The sequence below is a fragment of the Heliangelus exortis genome, chromosome Z, assembly GCF_036169615.1.
Source record: "Heliangelus exortis chromosome Z, bHelExo1.hap1, whole genome shotgun sequence".
Taxonomy (NCBI): Eukaryota; Metazoa; Chordata; class Aves; order Apodiformes; family Trochilidae; genus Heliangelus; species Heliangelus exortis.
The window spans coordinates 13,991,477-14,010,549 of NC_092454.1; positions in this window are offsets into that span (position 1 = coordinate 13,991,477).

A 19,073-nucleotide genomic window follows, 5' to 3' on the forward strand; every position below is an offset into this window, starting at 1 on the left:
GTCCAGTTTATCAGGTGGGTTCATGGTGATATGGTGATTCTGAGCTCACACCAGGAAGTAAATCCACATGTCAGGACCAGGATAAGGTTCGAAGAGGGCAGCCCAAGGTAAGACACAGCTCAGTGACCATGGAGCAGGTCGACAGTGACAAGATACTCTGAGTACAGGCAGAGAAGATCAATGGGATCCACTGCTAGGCTGGGCTGTTGCTGAATTAGATATTAGTATTCCTGAAATGCACCTCCAGCACGTGCTGAAGCCCAGATAGGAGCCTAAAAGAGGCACCTGGGTCCAAGTTCAGGGTGTGGGTGGATGTTCTGGGTCAAGAAAATTAAGGCCTGTGGATATACTTGGGACTGACAAGATCCAGTCTCAGTAGCCACAGCCTTGAAGGTTGACTGAGCAGTTCAGCCTCTTCCTTCTGAGCCTGCAGTTACAAAGAGACAGTTCCTCCTAAATCCATTATGTGCTACTACGGCATTTTGTATGTAACATGTACAATATTTAAAATCTGTGTAATAAATGTATTTATATAATGGAACTATAATGTAGTTTTAATACAGTAAGGGTCTGAACTAGTTTTTTCTTAACTGATGTTGTACTGTAGCTGCTGTTCTCTCTGTCTTCTCAGCCTTCACTTGCTCTGTTATTGACATTAGTGGAAAATAATTTGTGTTCAGTAACAAAAGAAAATATTTTTTCTACATGCCTTTGTAACACTGTTCTTACACCATATCTGTTTACAGTGCATTGAGCTTATCTGATTTATTACTGCTTATGGTCAATCAGCCATGCATCACTCAAGAAATCTCTTCAGCCCTTGAATCACAGAATCATAGAATTATTTTGCTTGAAAAAGACCTTTACAATAATGAAGTCCAACCATTAGCTTTATACTGTCTAGTCCACCACTAAACTGTGTTTCTAAATACTAAATCTGCGCATTTTTTAGGCACCTCCAGGGCTGGTGACTCAACACCTGACAACCTTTTCAGTGACTACATTTTTCCAAATACACAGTCGAAAACTCCCTTGGTGCCACTTGAGGCCATTTCCAGTTGTTCTATAACTTACTACTAGGGAGAAGCGTCTGACACTCACCTGGCTACAATCTCCTTTCAGGTAGTTGTAGAGAATGGTAAAGGAGCTTTCTTTTTTCCAGGCAAAAGAACCCCAGTTCCCCCAGAAGTCCTTTATAGGATTTGTTCTCCAGGCCCTTCACCAGCTTGGTTGCCCTTCTCAAGCATCACTTGAGCCTCCAGTGTCCTTCTTGCAGTGAGTGGGGGGCCTGCAACTGAACACAGGATTCAAGTTGTGGCTTCATCAGTGCCACGTTTTAGGGGAGGAGTCACTGCCCTAGAATCATAGAATCATAGAATTAGCCGGGTTGGAAGGGACCTCAGAGATCATCAACTCCAACCCTTGACCCACCAGTGCAGTTGCTAGACCATGGCACTGGCTTGCTGGCCACACTGTTTCTGGCACAAGCCAGGATGCTGTTGGCTGTCTTGGCCACCTGGGCACACTGTTGGCTCATTTTCAGCCAGGTGTTGACAGCACCTCCAGGTCCTTTTCCTGTGGGCATATTTCCAGCCACTCTTCCCTAAGCCTATAAGCCATGCCTAAGGTTTTGTGTCCCAAGTGCAGGACCCAGCACTTGACTTTGTTAAACCTCATATGACTGGCCTAGGTCCATTGATCCAACCTGTGCAGATCCATCAGCAGAGCCTTCCTACCCTCAATCAGATCAACACTTCCCCCTAACTTGGTGTCATCTGCAAGCTTCCTCAGGGTGCAGCTGATCCCCTTGTCCAGATCATTGATAAAGCTATTAATCAGAACTATTACCAATACTCATAGTATCACAGAATTTTCAGTGTTGGAAGGGACTTTTAAGACCATATAGTTCCAACCCCCCTGCCAACTCCCCTGCCCTGTCCAGCCTGGCCTTAAAAACTTCAGGGATGGGGCTTCCACCACCTCTCTGGGCAACCTGTGCCAGTGCCTCACCACCCTCACGGTGAAGAACTTCTTCCTAACTTCCAGTCTAAATCTACCCTCCTCTAGTTTGAATCCATTTCCCCCTAGTCCTATCACTACATGACAACCTAAAAAAGTCCATTGCCAGCTTTCAATTGTTATCACATCCCTGAAGCAAAATGATATCCCTGATCCCTTACCAGGAAGTGATCCTGAAAGCTTGTTTGTCCGGTCAGTGCTTTGCAAGTGAGTTAAAACTTAGCTACCTATCTCCTCACATTCCTGTCTCAGCATATTCCATATCTGGAAAGAACAATAGCCTGTCAGCTGCTACAATATTTTTCCTTATGCTTTTTTCATATCTGGAGAAATTATACTTTGACCCACTAGAATGCTTTTCCCACAGCCATGCCTTTCATTTTTAGTCTGGAGATTATGATCATGCCCTTTCTTACTAAAAACCACTAGTCATACATTGTCTATACTTAGTCACCCAAAGTTAGGACAACAGTTTCACTGATATATATGCCTCAGTGTCTCAACAGAATAAATTAACTAGGAATTATGTTAGTGTTGCATAGAGACTGACATTGTCAAGTAACACATATACTCCATTTAGAGGTTAAAACCAACCAACCAAACAAAAAACCCCAACTAATTAAAAAAATCAAATAATCCCACTTCTTTGCATTTTCATAAAATAATGTAGAGGGAAAAGTGAAGGTTTTTTATTGTATCTACCATTATGAAAACCCTACTGTTCCATATGCAAAGAGTGCAAGAATAAAAAAGGCAGCAATACTGGAGTTTAATTTCAGCCATAATGGTGGTGCTTAAATTTTATGGAAAACTTTCTTCTAAGAAAAGTAAACTCTAACATGGCTTGGTTAGAGCCTCCAAAGGTGGAATCTCTACTTTTGGAGGCTTTCAAGAACAGGCTATGCAAATACCCGTTAGGAATGACAGAGGGTCCATCCTGAGAAAGAAGATAATTTTACCATGAGGAAAGGTAGAAGACGAAACAATCCCTCAGGATTTTTTTCAAGTTTTATTTTCTGTTTGTTTGTATTGCAGCGGAGATTATTTATGGTTTTGCAAATCTGGCTTATTAGTGGAGATTGAAAAGAAATTGATATATTAAGTTCGTGGAAAAGATTAGCAACTCCGCAGGGTCACTGTCCTTTAGTATATACCACAAGGAGGAGAGTGCTCATTTAGGTAACTGGCAATTTAATCTACGAATGGTCCAGACAAGTGTTTGTGGTAGGAAGCAACACTTTAAAAAAAGTTAAAAATAAATTATGATATGTGAGCATTAGTTATTAGACAGCTGATGGCATGTCTCAACACTGGCACTTGGGGTGGGATTTATGTTATCATAATTGCTTATGAAAATCTGTCCTCAATCAATTGTCTAAGTTTCCTCTATGGTCAGTGGGAAGAGACAGATGGCTCTTGGAGGTGGCAGAGCCCACTGCTCTTAGACATGTCAGCCTGCAATGCTTATTTCTGTGTTGAATGGAGAGGGAACTTAGACAAATACCAAAGCTGAGGCCAAAATGATATAAGACAAATTTCACACTTGAAGTCTTTACAGTGATTGTTTTCTGAAAAGTAGGGTATATTTCAACTGCAAGGAAGACTCCTCCTCTTTATCTGTGTGAATCAAAATAAATTCCGTCTGGTCTTGGAGATCTCCATATACCAGTCAGTGTTCTGTAAAAGATCAGATGAAAGAATTACTGTGGTCTCATCCAGACTTGAATTCTATTAATCAAAAAAATTTCAGGGGCCAATTAGATCTCATAGTTTCTATAAATGGGAACTAATGCACAGAGATATTAAAGAACACATTTGCAAATGTAAGGGCCTACATTGCCAGGAAAATTATTGCATAGCCCTAAAATTTGTGTGTGGTAAAAGGCACTAGCATACACAAAAGATTGACGGCATATTCAAATTTTATTGTGTTAATTTAGATAACAAATTCTTTGAAGGGCTTGTTATTCATTTTGCCATCGTGTATATATAGAGTGGAGAAAGATATTATAAGAGGAACTTGTCAGAAAAAATGTCAGAAAGGTTAAAATTAACAAATGTATTAAAATAAATAATTAAGATTAAAATTAAAATATTTTATATTAAAATAAAAAATATGTTTAAATAAGCTCATCACAGCTTTTTTCACTAAATTAGTGATCCAAAAGACATAAAAGGAAGAGCTATGGTGATGATCCCTGCTTTTAAAACACATGAAAACTAGTCTAAACTTTGTATGTTGATTTATTACTTCAGCTTCTTCTATCTTGCTTCGTTTTTTCCTTGTGGGTATCAATATGTTTCCTTGGAAACAAATGCATCTAAAATACATTATTGTGATTTGTTTTAAAGACCACAATCATAGCACTGGAAGGAGTACAGGAAGAACTAAAATGACCTAAATCCCGTGCAGAAATCTAGTGAGAAAGGTTTGGTGACAGTGAACTCCATCACCTTTTGCTACCTCTTTCTATATTAATGGCTTACATAAGATGGTAAGTATAACAAGTGCTTGTAAGCTGTCAGTGAATCCTCTCTCATCATTGCTCATAGCCCTGTCTCACAAATGCACTAGCTAATGGTTTATCAGATTAAATTTGCTGAGACTGAAGAGAAGGTTACCCTTAGGAAGAATCTAGAAGCTCTTCAACTGAAGTTAGTACCACCAGGTTCACTGGACAGATTGTTTGTTTGAAAGCATACTTGAAAAGACCTGATACACAGCTTGCCATTTTGTAGAATTTGAATGTGAAAGAGGTAATGATTAAAACCCATCTGGGGTTAAGTGCTACCTGAGACAATATGCCAAGGATGCAAAATTGGATGCCTTTGTAAAAAATCTTCTGTCACACTGCTCATATGTTGTAAGCAATGCCTTCAAAATGAGAGACTCTTTTGGCTCCAGGATGATACTGGCTATGGATTTCTTAACCCTGAAGATGCAGGTATCTGAGCAGCACAGCACAGTGAAGACTGGAGGCATATGGCCAGAATGGAGGAAGCTTCCCACCCTCAATTGACATTCCAGTGCCAGGCCACAACACTGACTTTCATTCGTATTATGAGCAATAGTTTGTTCAGAGAAGAGTTTCCTTGTTGCACTGAGTCCAGCACAGGACAGAATTGGTACAATGCAGTGTCTGTATGGGTGAACAGGTTGTGGGGGAGGCACACAGAAAGCAACCAGAAACAGAAAGGGACACAAGCCAGGGCCTGACAGGAGGTCAAGAGAGGTTCATGTGGTACAGTGCAGAAAGAGGACAGATTTAATGTAAATCACATCTCTTTTTCCCCTCCATGGTGAGGCATATGCCTTACTAGAATGTGAACTGCTTCCCTTCCAGAAACCAATGCTTCTTAAGACATGCTGATCAGAGCAAGTTTCTGTTGCTTTGGAAATTAGTAAGAAAGATGACTAGGTGGCATATTAACTTATTTCAACATTTAATTTGGCTATGTTTTTATAGGAGACCTGTTTTACTCAAACCTTCAGAGATGAAAACAAAATGCCTTGCTGCTACTTGTCTTTTTTCTTTCTTTTCTATTTTTATTTTTATTTTCTTTCTTTTTCATTTGTGGTCCCTTCAGAGAGCTGTTTGGCAGACAGAAACCAGCTAGCAAAGGGCAGAGACAGCAATCAGGAATGATTATAGCATACAAAAATGTCAGTGGCATAGTGTGACTTAACTGTGATTCCACAAATTATAGACGAATGCAGAGACAGAGAAATCAAAAGCAGAAAACATACTGTACCCTTTATATTCAAATCCCCCAAATTTTACCAAACTCCTTGGAACAATTCCAGACATTTACAGAAACTAGCTTCTTCTTTTTGCACTTTATCCCCTGAGAAATGGGTCTAGAGAAGAAAAGCTGACTGGAGAATTTGAGATTAAACATCTTAGAAGTTCAGATAGGGTATATTTACTGAGGCTCATAGAGCAGATTCCTGCACCAAACATGCTGATGGAAACAGGTTGGAAGCTGTGTGTAATGAAAACCAGAATGTTTCAAAGGATTTACAGAATACAGGCTCAAAGGGCTGGAACCACATATCCTCTAAAACTCTGCTCCTACAGAAAAGTCACGTGTGCAAAGGCCTGGAGGAGGAAAAGCAAGGCATGGAAGCTTAGTATTTTATTAACTGCCTCTTCTTAGTAGACTATGAGCATGTACTTGAGCTGAGACACACCTGAATGCCAAACAGTACCATAAATACAGTGTGTCCTGCATGCATTTACAGAAGTATAGAGATAGTTGGAGGGGTGCTGCCTCTGCTATGAAGCAGGGTTATGATGGACAGGGCAAAAGTTTGCTCTTGAATTCAAGAAAAAAACCCGTCAGAAACAACTTGCCTAGACTCTTGTACATGCTGGACAGTTTCAGTTCTGAGGAAAAATCATGGAGGCTTGATAATGTGGCTTTGGTCCATCTAAGAAGAACTAGACTAGTCATGATTTTCTTATAATCAAAACCTGCAAACAGCCCAACTGAAACAATTTAACCTCACTTTGCTTTCACTTTCCCTGTAGAGTTGCCTTATGTTAGTTCTGTGGGAAAAGCAAGACCATACCTGGGGTGGGATGATGAGTTTGCAGACTGGAGTGCACTCCCATAGTCGGATAAGGCAAGAAAATGCTTGCTGACTTTCCCCCTGTTTCTGGTTAGGATTATTTCTGGCTTCATCATGGACTATGACAGAAGTTTTGTAGGTTCAGATAAATGGCAGTCTTTGCCTTTAAACACTGCTATTGCCCATCCAAAATAGTTTTCTACTGCTCATGAGAGACAAGAGTCAATGTTTTTTTTAACATTTTCCCAGGACCCTTCACTGACAAGATGCAAACTATTTACATCTAAGGAATGGGTGATTCCTCATGATACTATTAAAAGGTAGAAAGTTACTGCAATGTTTTGTGTGACAGGGAGTGACAGGGTGTCTCAAGTAAGAGCAGAAATATCACGTCTCGAGTCTGCACCTTACAGACTGTGAGAGACTTAGAAATCTTGCTCTGAGGGCAGTCAGGTACTACTGCTGCAAAATACCTTCTTCCTATACACAGTCTTTGAGGTTCTGAGATAAAAGACAAATTTCAGAAAATTCTGGTGTCTGGAATATATTTGCAGGTGTCTTGCAAGTCTATTTTGTGAATGGAAAAAAATCTGAAACAGTGCTTCTGGAATTTCCCCCAAAAAACAGACAACAATCCAGTTCAGTAGCAGGATACACAGAATGTCTACTAAAATACTTCGTAATGCCTTGTAGTATGCATAAAAAAGCACATATATGATATGACCCTCAACATGTGGTAAGAGACATAGCACAAAAAGGTATAAAGAAGCAGCTGGATGTGACAGGGCCATATTTTAATAAGCAAGCTATTAAAATTTTAAGATCAGTGCATGACTCATCATCTTGTCATGCTGTTCTTATACTCCAGTGTTTTGTCAACTGAATCTTTTGTTTTCTTGAATAATCTTGTTGAAAGTAAAATGCATGAAATCTAGGTGTAGCCTAGCATCTAAGGAAAGGCCATAGAATCATATTTCATTAAGAACTGCAGGAAGTATCAAGACTAAAAAACCTTGGTCAGCCCAACAAACCCACCAAACAAGGGTAATGCCACCAGCCAGGAAACATGTAGTGGTGCATTGGGTTAGTATAGTAACTGTTAGATTATTTTTTTCAGCACTTTTTTCCAAACCCATCACTGTAACTGCATGCAGCTGTGAATGTCTCCAGTGATACATAACTCATCTCAATCATCATATTTTTATGCAGTTTTTCCTCAGGGGTTCAGAGCTGACTGTAACTGGGCCCTTTCGTCAACAACTGGGTGTGTGATAGATAAGTGGCCTAATTCTCACTTGTACTACAGTGCTTATGCTGATATTGCCCCTAATATAAGTGTGATGATAAAGCTACTTACAAGAGTACAACATTGTCCTCTTTTAATACAGTGTCAAGCCTTAACAATACAGTCACACCATATCCAGTCTAAACTCAGATGTTTACTGGCAGAGAAATGCTCGTTGAGAGTGTGGGGAAAAAGCACCACACACCTCCCTGACAACTGTGCTGGCAGACAACCCACTGGTGTCCCTAGATAGACAAAACAAGTTTCTGCAGGATGACTGGAGCTGTCTGTGTATGCTCTGCCCACAGGAGAAGCAAGGTAGTTTGAATTTCTCAGCTCCCTTTCACTGAGGTTTAGACCCAAGGTCTAAAGCTGTAGCTCTACCAGCCTAGCAGACAGTAAAGTTGTTGAATTCCAGGAACTGGTAAAGGCAGTAACAGCAAAACAACTCTTTTGCCAGTGTGTCTTTTTCCCATGGGAGGAAATGCACCATTATAACTACTATAAATAAGGTCTGAAGAGCCTAGGTTATACTGCTTCAATTGTACCAAGAAAGTTAAAATAGTTCCAAAGTTGGGGTAGTTGGAGACCAATTCACTCTCTGAGTAAAAGTAAGTGCCGTAAGAGAGTCTTTAGGATCCTGTATCAGAACAGTTAAGGAGATTAGGTACATATATTAAGCCGTGGGGATTTATTAGGTGGTAGCAGTAATGCTGCTGTAGAGAGTAAAATTTCAGGCTCTGGCAATGTCAGGGAAGCTGTCCTCGAGCAAGGAAAGGGCAAAGGAAGGATCAGCAAATTTGGACATCCCATTTGTGACTCAGAATCTGGGGAGGCTGCAAAAGCCTCCTCACTGCCTCATGTACAATACTCCATCATGTACATTTTTCCTCCCATTGTTTTACAAGCTAAAATTAGTGCAGAGTGACTGTGGAAAGTGTGTGTAGAAATAAGGAAACATGGCTGAACATGGCTTTTTAAACTGGTGTGCTGTGCTTTCAATGAAAGAAATTCAGAAACCAGTAACTTGACTTCCAGACCTTGACCATTCTGCAAGATACTCTGTATTTCTGCAGAATCTGTCGCAGAGGAATGATGAGATTTTCAGGTGAAATTAGGCAAATAAGATGTCCAGTGTGGAATAGCTATGCACTTTATGGAGGTGTTTCATTTAATATTTCACTGAAGCTTTTTTGTAACAAGAAGCTGAACAACTGAAGATTGCAAGCTCTCAGCATGAGATTATGTTTTCCCTCCAGATCTCACTTTGTTCTCCTACAGCCTGCCTTTCACAGCACTTCCCCAAAATATCAGTTTCTTCCTTCCAAATGCACACTTGGGCTTCACTGCTGCAACAATCTCACAGGGCTTTTTTCTCCTCAGCAGCACTCACCACTGCTGCTGTAATATTATTAGTGGGCTGTCAGGGCCATGAGTGCACCAAAGGGCCTTCATTACCTTGATAAAGGCTTTATTCACTTCCTAACAAATAGGTTCTTTCTTTCTACCCCACCTTTTCAGTTCCTATAAAAATATTTTGTTCATCAGATGCCTTCTTTTTCCACCTATCCCAATACTTTCAAATGTAATGTTCCTTCTTCCCAAAACCAGAGCAGCCAAACTTTGAAAAGTCATCATTTGCAGTTTAGGTTGGCTGGCCATCCTTAGGCTAAAGTGGAGACTCTCTGGTGGACCTCAGCAGCACTGCTTGGCAGACGCTTGCTGCCTAACCCCATAGTAACAGCAGCGCTACCACTTGCTTCTTTTTTTCTCTTAGCAGACCTCATAAAACCTACAGACAAGAGAAACTTAGATCTTCCAGATTACTTTTTTGCTGCATACATGTGGATGATAATATAGTGGGCCTGCTTCCTTTCATCTGCCTCTGACTTTAAACACAGCAGCAATCTATGACAGAGTATTCATCATTGAAGACACCTCTGAAGCTAGAAACAGATGAGAAACACATGTGAGGAGACAGCAATCACAGCACATTTGTTCAGAGGTCAGGAATCTTGCTCTCCTATAGAACTGTCTAAATTATATACAGTGTGCTCTACCGTGCCTTACAGTAAAACAGAAAATAATATTATTTTCTGATAAAAAACCCAAAACCAACAACAAACCAAAACAAAATCTGACAAGTCTATTTTCAACAAACATTTTCTATTTTTATGTTTGTCAGATTTGAGCCTCCAAACTGGTTATACCAAAAAGCTGGAGGGTTAGGGGAGGAAATACTGTTTCCAAAATGCTCTCCACATCTAGTTAAAAGGAGGAAAATCCTTACAATGTTTGTTTCACCAACTTCCTCCTCAGACATCTGCTTCTGCAGATGTCTCCACAAGTGGAAAACAGTGGAATTTATTTAATGCTTACTGATCAGGACTGTCATAAAAACTACATCTGGAGAGAGTAAGTAATATTTTGCAAGCCATATTTGTACAATCCATGTATGTCAGTCCGAGAATGGCTTCAAATGTACCCGTTCTTTGGAACTCTTCCACAGTTCACAAGAAAGTGACAATGCTCTCAGTCATGTGATTTAGTTTCAGGTAGTCTTGTGAGGAGTTGGGCTTGATGATCCTTACAGGTCCTTTGCAACTTGAGATCTTCTCTGATTCTATGAAATATAGAAGCCTGGGACTTAAACACTAACTTACCAAAACCACAAAGGCTCTTTTAGCTTTGTGCAGCCCCTTACCAGTGCTGGTAGATGTAGATTGGGAAAAGAAATGGAGGAAATTAATGATTACACAATCAATCAAAAAGTGTGAGACAAACTTCTAGGCAAACGTGAGTCTATGTTACAGCTCTGTGCACACCAAGCAGTGGAGACAGAGAAGGGTTTGTGCAACATTTCACTCCCCACAGCCCACAGCTCCCAAAGGCAGGCTTCAGTGGGGATGAACTGCTTGACAAAGGACACAGGGTTTGACACTGCTTCAGCACAGATTTCTGTGAAACTATCTGCAGCATACAGAGGACAAACATGCAAGAGAGAAGCCCAGGAGGAAAATGCGAAGTCTACTTGTGGAATAACTGAGTGGGGAGGGTGAAGTGGGTGGCTTATGAAGTCCCAGTGTACGGAAGCCTGCACTTAACTGCTCAGCAAACACAGCACACGTTTTTTTCACATGCTGATTTGCTAGTAAGTGTGACAACCAGGATGTCATGTTTCAGAAGGGAGGATGAATATATATTCTTCTCTTAATATCTAGCTGACGGTTTTCCTGCAAATTACGAGAAATGTGATTCTTTCCTATAAAAGCAAAAATGGAAATGGGCTTCTTGTCAGCAGAGACAGTAGAACTCCCATTAATCTCACTTTCTTGCCACTAAAAAGCAAAGTTCAAGCATTTTGCAACCTCTACTGATAGCTAATAACTTGGCTCTCAGAGAGTGAAGGATAAGAAAAAATAGAATTCTTACTGGAAAAATCAGTGTTCCCCTTCCTCTTAATTATAGCTTCCATGCAGTACATATATTGAATGTAAAGATATGTGCCCTATTGTGACAGCACTCCATAAAGTAAAAAGCCTACTATAGGCATCTGCAGTATCTGCAGCTGGGTATGTAGAAGAAATTCTGTTTTTTGTTCACTGTGCAGTCCTAGAGAAGAGCATACCCCTGCTATTTTGTGTGTCTGTCCAGTTGTTGAACATTAATCATTCACACTAAGCATTTGCAAAGCTGATCCAGTGACAGATGAAAATCCTTTGGTCACACCATTAAAACTGTTTCTGATTACTTTTGTACAAGATCATGTTGGCTAACCTGAAAAAGGCATGTATTTTCTAAGTATGTAGGAAGACAAACTTTATCAGTACATTATTTACAACTCATCTTGGATGTCTATTTTTACACGTGTAACTTAGCACTATGAATACATACATGCATCATTTTTTAAAAAAATAGTCAGATCAAAGAATGATGATGATCATCCTGTCTTGGCTTCGCAAAGGAAGATTTCAGAAGGGCTCTCTCTCCCCATGCTTGCGGCAAGCACGCTGATGGCTGATAAGAGCAATGGGGGACAGGCAGTGTGGCTGCAAAAGGCACAGCAGAAAGTGTCCTGTGAGGGGACAGGCACAGCACGGTGCTTTCTGTGCTGTCTTTTCTCCTCCAGACTGATTCTACGTGTATTCTCAAAGGAGGCAGCAGTTTTATGGATGCTGTGTCTCCATGTCTCCCAACTGGAGGCCAGAGGGTACCACTGATGGCAGCCAATATGGCCAAAGCTGAGGAATTGTTTCAGGGAGTCCTTGTATCTCCTCTTTGGGCTCCTCTGTTGCAGCAGGCAGTGGCAAGTTCACCATAGAGCACAGTCTTAGGGAGGTGCTGATCCTCCATCCTGGAGACGTGCCCTGCCCAGCACAGCTGTGTCCTCAGTATCATGGCCTCAGTACTGGTGACCCCTGCCTGTTCAAGGACAGAGACACAGTCAGTCCAGTGGATGTTTAGGATTGTACAGAGGCAGCACTGATGGAAGTGTTCAAGGAGTTGCAGGTGGTGGCAGTAGATGACCCATGATTCAGACCCATATAAAAGAGTAGGTAGTACAGTGGCTCTGTAGACACCAATCTTTGTACTTTTCTTCAGGTGTTTATTGCTCCAGACCCTTTTATGAAGTCTCCCAAATGCACTGTGTGCCTTTGCTAATCTGTTGTCTATTTCTTTGTCAATCTTGGCATCTGAGGAAATAATGCATCCCAGAGAGCTGAACTTCTGGACTGACTTAAGCTCTGATTTGCCTATGGTGATGTGGGGATGATGGAAGTCTTCCTGTGGTGCAGGCTGGTAGAGAACTCCTGTCTTCTTCAAGCTGACTTCAAGCCCCAAAAGATCTTCAGCCTCTGCAAAGCAGGATGTTATGCACTGCAGAGCTGCTTCTGTGTGAGCTACAAGGGCGGCATCATCAGCAAAAAGCAACTCTGGGATCTGGTGATTTAGGGTCTTGGTGTGGGCCCTCAGTGGCCTTAGGTTGAATAGGCTCCCATCAGTACCATAGTGGGTGTAAATGCCATTTTCCTCAACAAGGTCTGCGATGGCCCTTTGGAAGAAGAAGATTGTGAATAGAGTGGGTGTGAGAACACAGCCTTGTTTCACACCATTGATTATTGGGAAGGACTCAGAGAGTGCATCACCATATCTGACTTGGCCCCACTGATTCTCATCTAGCAGGATGATCATTTTGAGGAACCTGGGGGGACATGCTAATTGTTCCAAGATTTGCCACAGGCCCTTTCTACTCAGTGTCAAAAGCTTTAGTGAGGTCAATTAATGTCACATAAAGACCTTTGTTCTGTTCCCTGCACTTTTCTTGCAGTTGTCTGAGAACAAACACCATGTCTGTGGTACTCCTATTGGCTCTGAAACCACGTTGGCTTTCAGGTAGAACTCCCTCTGCTATGGCAGGTGCTAATCTGTTCAAAAGTATTCTTGCAAGGATTTTTACAGCAATGGAGAGTAGAGTTATACTTGGCAGTTGGAGCAGTTTGACTTTTCTCCTTTCTTCTTGTACAGGGTGATGATGACTGCATCACAGATATCTGGTGGTAATTTGCCTTGTTCCCAACAACTCACAAGGAACTCGTGAAATTTAGCATGGAGTGCTTGACCTCCATGCTTCCATACTTCAGATGGGATTCCATCAACCCCAGCTGCCTTGCCAGTTTTCAGTTGCTGTATGGCCTTAAGAGTCTCTCCCAAAGTAGGGGCTATGTCCAACTTGGTTTTCACCAATTGTTGTGTAACGTTCTTAATCACAGAGCCTTGGACTACATGGCTGGGCACTGAAGAGAGTCTGAAAATGTTCAGACCATCAGTTCAGGATGGAGGTTTTATCTGTCAGAGGCTCTTGACCATCTGCATTGAGTAGGTGGCTTTGGATCCAAAGTGTGGGTCCATACACTGCTTTCAGCACTTCATAGAGCCCTCTGTGGTCACTCCTAACTGTGCATAGTTCAGTATTTTCTGCTAAATTGATCCACCACTTGTTCTGGATGTCTTAAAGTTTCTGTTGGAGCTTTCTGCATGCAAGATGAAAGAATGCTTTTCTTACATGGCAAGATGGCTGAGCAAGGTGCTTGGGAAGTGGTTCTCTTCTTTTTCAACAATTCTTGGATCTCTTTGTTGTTTTCATCAAACCAGTCTTTGTTTTCCTTTGAGGAGAACCCAGGGATTCTTCAGAGGACTGCAGGATGCTATTTTTAATATGTTGCCAAAGCACTTCAAGAGAGGGATCTATGGGATGATCTAAATGTCTAGCTTGAAGTTTTACATGGAAGCTGTTTCTCACTGTATCTTTTTGAAGATCGTTAACTCTGAGCCTCCTCCTTGGGATGCCACCCCTCTTAAGTTTAGGCTTAAAGTAGAGGGTAGGTTTGCATCTCACAAGGTAGTGGTCTGTGTGACATTCTGCACCAGGCATCGCTCAGGTACAATGGACATTGCCAACATTTCTCAGGCACACTAAGACACAGTCAATGGGGTGCCAGTGCTTGGATTGAGGATACATCCAGGTCGTCTTCAGGCTGTCTTTCTGTTGGAAGGTAGTGTTGGTGATGGTGAGCTGCTGTTCAGCACTAAACTCTAGCAGGAGAAGTCCATTGTCATTATAGTTTCCAACACCATGCTTGCCTAGTACTCCTTTCCAGGCTTCATAGTTCTTTCCTGCTCTGGAGTTGAAGTCACCAAGGATTATGATCCTATCACCTGCAGGAACCTTTTGGGTGAGGTGGCGCAGGTCAGAGTAGAATTTGACATTTGCTGCATGGTCAGCTTGGAGGTTTGGGGCATAAAGTTCTAAGGGCATAAAGTTGGGGCATAAGAGTTCTCTGAGGAGAAGAACATGTTGCTTGTTGTGTAGTGGGAGGCATAAGGAAGTAATGCGATCGGAATGACCCGCTGGCAAATTTTCAAGTTTGGAGGCTCTGGAGTTTTTAATCATGAAGCCAACTCCTGAAAGGTGTCTTTCAGTTTTGGGTTTGCCTGACCAATAGAGTGCGTAGCTGGAACCATGTTCTTTAGGACCGCCTTCCTCATGAAGACAAACTTCACTGAGAGCAGCAGTGTTGATGTTAAGTCATGACAGGTCATGAGGAATTAGAGCAGAACGACGCTCAGGACACCCACTGTCCACTGTATCAAACATGGTTCTGATGTTCCAACATGCGAGAGTCAATCTGAACATACTTTTAGGGGCAGGTGTATGCCTCTGTCTCTTTGTCTTTGTTCGACTGCATCAGAAGATGCCCATTGACTGTGGGTAGCAAACCGGGTTGGGGGTGGAGATGAGCTTTGCTCAGGCCACGTTTTCTAGGCCCCTCTCCATGTGGAGCAAGCTGTGCTCTCCTTGAAAAAGGCTGCTTGGTCATTCAGGATGCTGCCAAACAAGACTGTCATCTCCTGGGACAGTCTTGAGCGACCAATGTCCTGAGCCACTGGCATGCAGGGTTGGGTCTGTGGCTTCCAGTGCACTTTTCCCCTGACATTTTGACCCCCGCCTGTTGCTGCAGGGGCTGTACAGGTGTGGGTACACCCTTCAGGGATGTACAGGTGTGGGTACACCCTTCAGGCCTGAGCTATGACTTTTTTATGTGAAGCACAGTGTGCGCAGAACTGGCCCCACCCTTTACTCCTAAAGTTCATTTGCCAGGGCCCAGCAAGCTTGGATAGTGGCAGTGAAGTCCTCATGGTGCAGGTTTAATTAGAGTATCCTTCTCTTACATGGATGGCCTTACAGGGCTAAACAAGCTTCATCTACCCAGGTTTGGAGATAGAGTTGTCCTTTTCCTAGGATGGTTGCCTGGTGGCTACTGAGCCCATCCTGCCCATGGACTCACTTTGTCTGACCCTTCAGTTGTGACCTGTCTGGCATGGGAGACCCTACTGCAGGCATATGCCACCACCAGCAGAGCTCACAGCCTTACAAGGACATGCAAGCTCCTCTCCCACAAAAAGGGGGTGCCTGTGGAAGGGAAGAATGATGACAGAGATATGTGAAAACAGCAATATATGTAACTACTACAACTACTTCCATAAAAAAAAATGGGATCAAATGTTGGTAGGAAACAAGCATAAAAGGAAGGTAGCCCAACCAAATCAAAACCATTACCTGAAAAATCTTGACTTCTTGGGCATTATTCTTTAAGCCTTGCCACCAGTCCAGAAAAAGCAGATTTTCTGATAGCATGAATTAAGACTGATTGTGTGCCATGGTTCACAGGATAAACATAGATATGCAGCTCTGGCTTCAAGTTTGCTAGCCCTTCGCATGTGAATGCCACCAGTGGGAAAAAGTCCTTGAATTAGGAACAATCCCAAAAAGGTCTGTAGACCCAGAGCATCAAATCCATTGATCTGTGTTAGTGGTAGATTTTCACTCCTGCCAGATGGGAATAAAGTGCATTTGTTGAACAGGACCTGTAATCCTGGAACCTCCTGTTCCAATGCTTCACCATTCTTTCAGTGAAGAAATTTTTCCTAATATTCAATCTGAATCTCACCTGACTCAACTTGAACCCATTACCTCTTGTTCTATCAGCAGTTACTGGGGAGAAAAGGTCAACACCTGCCTCCTGCAGTCTTATTTCAGGTAGCTGTAGAGAGCAATAAGGTCTCCCCCCTCCTCCATGATGAACAGCCCCAGCTCCTTCAGCCTGTCCTCATAAGACCTGTTCTTGAGACCCCTAGGCACCCTAGCTGCTCTTCTCTGCACCCTCTCCAGCACCTCGATGTCCTTCCTATACTGTGTTGCCCAAAATTGCAAACAGTACTCGAGGTGCAGCCTCACCAAGGCTGAGTGCAAGGGTGAGGCATCACATCCTTGGCCTTGCTGGTCAGACTGTTCCTGATACAAGCCAGGATGCTCTTGGCCTTCTTGGCCACCTGTGCACACTTCTGGCTCATGTTCAGCTGCTGTCAATCAGCACCCCCAGGTCCCTCTCTGTTGGGCAGCTCTCCAGCCGCTGTCTCCAAGCCATAGGTGCTATGGTGGCTATGGTGGAGTTTCCTTCTCTGACTATGAATTTATACATACACTTGTATAAATGATTTTTAAAATGACTGCAATTCTTCTCCCATCAAATTCAATTATTTCCACCTTAAAAATGAGAGAAAACATTGAAAATAATCTTTAAAGTATTCAAAAACAAATGGTTCTTTTATTATGTAAAAGCATTAGAGTGTCTCCAAGGTACTACAAATAATAATTTATAGTAAATAAGATTATTATTGCTGGGAAAAGGACCGGTTAATGCCTTAATGCCAGTTTTCTGAGGGAAAAACAAAATCAGAGTAGCCCAATGGGGGATGCTCAGAAGAATACAGCTAATATTTAAAAGCTTCAATGATCCAAAGCAATAAATGAAAAATACATGCTGATGCAGCAGTTTGGAACAGGATGCATCTTTTCATCATTATCTTAGCAAAGTAGTTTTAGGGTTCTTACAATAGCAGGAAGACTATTTGACCATTGGGTTCTTCCAGTTTTAATCCAGCTTCTCCAAAGGAGTTCTAGTAGCACAGCCATGGAGTAATGCAGTGTTGAGCCAAGCCTGGATACATGGACCTGAAATAGAAAGTTTTCAGCATTGGGAGGATGTGAATTACTGTCTGGAAATGCCATAAACAGACCTATGTGTCTGCCGTGAGCAAATCAGCAATGTCAGGGTAAATTTGGCTCAACACACTGCTACAGCAATCAGCTAGTAATGGCTCACCTTCCAAATATAGCACTACTACAAAATTAGTAACCCAGCTATGCTGCCACATAGCTGAACTGTTAAAAATCCAAAATGGACCTTGAACATGACAAATAGGTGCATAATATTTACTAGATATAGACATCAAGGAATGCATTAGAGATTTATCTGTATTCCCTACCCTTTTTTTCTTTCAGAGTATGACAGTCTCTTCCATTTGTCCCACAGGTGCTCTTGATGCCCTGTCAAATGTCTCAGCTGCTATTCTCAAGGCAAAGAGGGTGATGGTATTTGGAACTTGGAAAATCAATAGTGCAATAAGTTCTGTTCCCTAGATGTTGAGGACTATGAGGCTATTTGTTACAAAAAAACTACAGATGTGTCAGGCTTCACACATCCAAGGTTCATGCTTCCTTGACATTGCTCCTCTGTCTCACCTAATGAAGCATTATGAGGGAACCTCCCTGGTTTTGACTTTTCAAATGCTTGTTAGAGCAGAACAAACTGATCAAAGCACAAGCAGATCGAGGTGGAGCAGTCTGAACAGGTTCTACTGGATATTTTTTATCATTCAGCATATATGGTGTGAACATCTCCTCTAATGTTAGGATTAGTTTGTAAAGTAACCCTTAGCATCACAGCAGTTTGTAGAAAATTTTCTCTTTGTGTGAAATACAAAGATGTGAACTAATTAATCCTCATGAGAATGCCATTTTTAAAGACAACAAAGCTAAAAGACAGAGGGATTAAAGCTATAATGCAATACAAATATTTTTCAACCAAATAAGTGGCCTTCCTGACTTTAGGGTGCACTTGAAAGCTTCTTTGGTGTTTAACGGTGAAGTATTTGCACTCACAAACAAGTTTCTAAAGATATTTAACCAGCTCATTTTATTCTAATTTCAAAGGAGGTAGGAATTAGATGAAACAACTGAAAAAACTGGCACTAAGAAGTGCATCCAAGACTACATTGTCAGATCTGTCAGTGAACCAGTAGATCTTACTTGCTCTAACCTCCATCCTTTGCCCACATCTCATGGCCCATAAGCACCACACACATTCAGAGCTGGAACTTTAACTCCCTGCCTGAGTTGTGCTTTTAGCATACCTAGCTTCAGTCCTACCTCCTAGATGACTCTTGAACCTATCCTGTAGCATGGTTTACTGTCTTGTCTCTGGTCCCTTCTCTTGCTGCTCCTCAACAGACTCCCTGGATGGACCCTGGAAATCTCACCACATTGCCTTTCAAGAGTAGTGACCCATCAACATCCTGTGAAGTTGCTAACGGAACCGGTTATCAGCAGTCTTATTCTATCCAGCCTACTCAGCTGTGATGGGGCTGTACTTATGCTGTTATGCTGCCTTATTTTTTGTTCTACATTGTGGAGGAATCTGCTGTTCCTTGGCACACAAGGTTTTAGTGATCCTTGGCCAGGTTTTAGCGATCCTTCCTCCATTAGAAAAAGTTCATGTCAGGTCAAAACTAAAA